Consider the following 4,508-nt stretch of genomic DNA (forward strand, 5'->3'; position numbering starts at 1 on the left):
AGCGTTACTAGGTAGTTACTACTTGAAGTTAAATGTTTTTAATTCTGGCAAGGCTAGTGTATACAAGTATCCTGATCATGTTATTCTAATTGTCATTCATGTTTTATTATTGCATGAATAAACAAGAGCTGCAGTTAATTAACTATGTATATTGTATTGTAATATGTAGTTTGGTGATCTATTCTGTTTTGATTTGTTCTTCTCTTTCTCTGCAGGTCCCTTATCCCTTTCCTATCGACAACATCCTATCCTCCTATTTTAAATCCTATCACACAAAAAAGGCACTTTTAAGAGCCATATTTTGTCCTGTTTATTGTCTTGTTATCATTATTGTGTTGTTATACATATCTCTCTCTCTCTTGCTGTCATAACAGCGTGTGCCTAGCATCAGATAAAGTTTGTGTCATTGAGTGTAGAGAGCAACAGCTTTTTTGCTTTGGCAGGTCCTAGTCGCAGCGGTCAGAGGGTTGGTGTCTGTCATGGAAGAGCTCCAGCAGAAACCAGAGGGGAAGTGACCAGCAACTTTGCATCTGTGACTGCGGGTGTGTTCTTTACTTAAACAGCACTGGTTCAAAACAGTATATTCACTGATTACGAAATGGCTATTGTTTAATGCCATTCTCTGTTGTTATAATGAACTAGCCTATTATTTTTCAATTTTGTGCGTTGTTTTAACAGAGTCCTTCCTTCAAGAGTTTAAATGCTCACTGGGTGTTGAGGACATATGTGAGGCTGAAACACCACCTCAAGCTCAAGCCTCAACAGACTGGCTGACACGAAAGAGCCTCACATCTGGGTGGTGGGCCAAAGAGAGACCCCGGCTGGTCAACACTATGGTGGCTCGTCAACATGTGGCAAATCAGACCTGCCAGCATTGTGAGAACAGTCCAGCCGTCATCTGCTGTTGTGACTGCCGACCACACCCATTCCTCTGTGAGAAGTGTGATGCCAGGGTCCATCGTCTTCAGGTTTTCCATAGCAGGGATTCAATGACAGATGCATTTTTTAATCCACTGCCTCCAACGACATGTGTTGTGGAGAGGGTTCTGACCCAGTGTGGTAAGTTGTAGTTTTTGAAATTAACAGACTTAATTTATCACCTGGAAAATTAAATCCGGTAGCCGTCCAGTACATCTGGTTTAAAAAATAGCTGCCAGTAAATAAATATATTATTCTTTAATTCTCATCCATATGTTTTTGTTTTTTTTTCAAGAGCGTCTTATACCTTTAGATATGCCAGCGATATGCAGCTGTTCTCGAGGATCGTCCAGTGTCATCATGGGCCGATTCATAGTTGTGGTTACAATGAATGGTAAGAAGAACTTTATGGGTGGGGTGGGGGTCACTTTCGTAGAAGTGGCTACAGAATTTCACTTAAAGCTATCACACTCCATATCTACTCCCTCTCACTCTCTGTCACAAGTATGCAAATATATGAATCATGATTATGATACATTCATACATGTTACACTCTGAAACACATTCAGAAATTTTCTTTATCAAGGCTGGAAATCCAGAGGCTTCCATAGGTTTTGTGTTGATTAGACTGGCTGGGCCCACTTATGTGAAGGAAAACAATGAACAAAAGTGTGACTTTCAATAGAGTGCCTCCTTACAAAATGTTAGTAGAAATGTTCTCCTGATCCATCCTTAGTCAAAGGTTGCCATATCGGTTGTCAGAATGACACAGGTTGCATCTGTCAGGATTATCTGTGAGTATATATTTCCTTATTTTTCCAGGATGATATGATATCAGACTGCCTCAGATCAAATGCGAGGCATGTGAGGCCACATGGAGTCCTGGAGTGGATGATTTCCTCCGGAATGACTACTGGCCTGCCACCTCTCACTGTGCCACTGTCTACGCGATGGATGTCCTTTTTTCTTTTGAGGAGCTGAAGATGGCAGCACCGGGGATTTCTTTCCAAGCCTTTCTAAGGATGCTGGATCGTTGTACTGTTCGCTTCGGCCGTGTAAGTATTTGTGGTAATAACTGTGTAACTCAAGAAATAGTACTATGAGGGGATGATGATGATGATAGAAAGTACATATGAACATTTACAATGTTTAGGAAAAAAAGTTGTGTTAATTTAGACCCTTTAAAAACAACCATAAACTTATGTTGTGTCGTCAGTCATGTCGTTTGCACTGAAAAAACAAGTTAAGTTCAGGAGTAGTGGAGCTGTGCACAGAGCCCATTGAACTCAGTGTTGAGCTGAGCTGCAGGCCACACCCTCTCTGGGTGCTTCAGGTCTGGGTGTGACTCGCAGCCCAGGGGAGCTGATTGATTGCACCAGGTGAAGTTGATTTAGTGATCAGAGGAGTTGGAGAAGGCACTCTGAGGATGGTGAGCAGTGTGTGAGGACGTGTGGAGACATGGAAATGGACATGGAAAAGTGACGCAGTACTAAAAGCTTGTTTCAAACAAGGAGGAAGTAGCCGGTGAGCTTTCGTTTGTGTGGATTTTAGTATTTAGTGGATCATGCAGTTAAATTCATATTAAAACTTAATTACATTTGTCTCACCTGATCATTGATTAATGTACCTGATCCTCTGCTTTCCTGCAATTGAACAGTGGCTTCATTAATGCCATTAGTAACACCTGTGCCTAGTCGGATCACATCCAACTCTTACTCATCACACACCTTGGTGGACTGACAATAATCAGTCCACCAAGGTGTGTGATTTCAGTGCAACCCTTTTCTTTCCTGCCTTCATTTAATGTTTTAACTTCTCGATGCACAGTATTATCCATTAGGCTGAACTAAAAGTTCCACAGCTCTCTCTCTCTCTCTCTCTCCTGTATAGCCCTAACTTTACAGTAGCCATTTTAATGTGATGTACTCACAGTTGTTACCAATGACAATTTACAGCATAATCATAACATTAATTAATGTAAGCATGTAAGTACAGGTGATACCTGTACTTGCCCTATTATCTCGTTCACTCATTTGGCTACTATGACTAAAGACTATGGTTACTGTGCAAATGTCTCAAAGTGGAAAACTTTGATTCTAAACTGACTTTTATTGGCACATCACATTTTTTCTTGCTTCACATGCATTAAATTTCTGGAAATTGCATCTCTAGTTTGATCTGTCTTTCTGTTCTCTTTTGTTCTCTTTTACGGCACTCTTTTGAAACAGAGCGGAAACATCACAGCAGACAGCTTCTGGACAAGTTTCTTGGAGTGGGAGGCTGTCCGATTTGTAGTAGACAAAATATGCCAGGAGGACCATTTTGACTGTCCCGCGTGCAGCCCAGACATGCTTGTGGTATCTGTTGATGGAAACCGTAAGCACTACAGATTCAAGAGTGCAGCAAGGTGTTAACAAAATCTTGTGTGTGCATTTCACGCTTCTTCATTTTGAAAGTAACCATACAAATATTTAAAGTTATCATGTATCTGTTCTATTTAGATTGGAGGAACAAGCCGTCTTTGATGGCGTTTTCATTGCGAGGTATGATGATGTTGAAGGATTTGTTTCATATGTCCATTAATCAACCAGTCATGTAAACTTGCACAACTTGAGTACAATGAAAAATGACAGACATTGACAACATTGTTTGAACATCTTTGGATTATTCACCATCATCCATGTTTTAGGTCTCTGGAAGAGGTGCCTGTGGAGGGCAATGGTCGGCGGCACGGGAAACAGCCAAGAAGTCCTCAGGTAAAACTGACGAGGAGGGCTTGGAACTTGCTGTGTGCCGACATGGGGTCCTCCTCCGTGCCCTCAATATGTTCAGGGGGGAAATTTTTGCATACCCCCTCTACCTCCAAAAAGAACTGAGCTGTAAGCCAGTTACATTCTTTGCCATGGATGTGGCATGCAAGTACTGGCCTTACCTCCAGAAAGTGACAGAGAAATGCCCTGAGCTCCAGAATCTCCTAAACATGAGGCCATTCCTGTCGGTTTTTCACGCTAAAGCTCACAACTTCAAATGTGAGGTAAGAATAAGTGCTTCTTGATGAGATTTTCTGTCACTGAGAGCCTGCATAAGCTTGTTGGCATTTAGGTTTTGTATAATGTTTTCTTTTTTTAAAGGTCAAATGGAGTGGAGCTTACCAGAAAGGGGCTGGTTCAACTCTTGGGGAGGAGGTGGAGCAGTGCAACACCTTCCTCTCAAGGATTGCTGTCACGACAAAGCATATGTCAAAAGCAGGTAACGTCTTTATCCTGATGACAATGGTGAGATACTTTGAGCTCTTTCATACTGTATATGCTGACTTTGACTTAATAGCTCAGAATATTAAACAAAGATGGAACTGCACCACTGTTTCATGCTACTTCTTTAGCTATTTACCTACTAACCATTTCATAGTAATCAAACGGCAGAAGACTGCAGGTCACTACTATAGTTTTATACTGCTTGTTATTATATTATCTCATAAAAGTTTGTGGTACCCAAGAAGTCTGCACAATTTCTTCCACTGCTACTGAAAAGACAGGTGAGGATTTCATTTCTTTATGTTTGCAGGGCGCACAGACATGCTGACGGTGATG

The 4,508-nt window shown here is 41.3% G+C and overlaps 1 pseudogene; it reads left to right on the forward strand.

The window, feature by feature from the left end:
* The first annotated feature begins 833 nt into the window (after window positions 1–833).
* Window positions 834–3,801, forward strand: LOC146304443 (uncharacterized; annotated as a pseudogene).
* Window positions 3,802–4,508: the final 707 nt, after the last annotated feature.

The sequence above is a fragment of the Lutjanus erythropterus genome, chromosome 24 (assembly GCF_056507025.1).
Source record: "Lutjanus erythropterus isolate fLutEry1 chromosome 24, fLutEry1.hap2, whole genome shotgun sequence".
In the NCBI taxonomy this organism is placed as follows: domain Eukaryota; kingdom Metazoa; phylum Chordata; class Actinopteri; order Lutjaniformes; family Lutjanidae; genus Lutjanus; species Lutjanus erythropterus.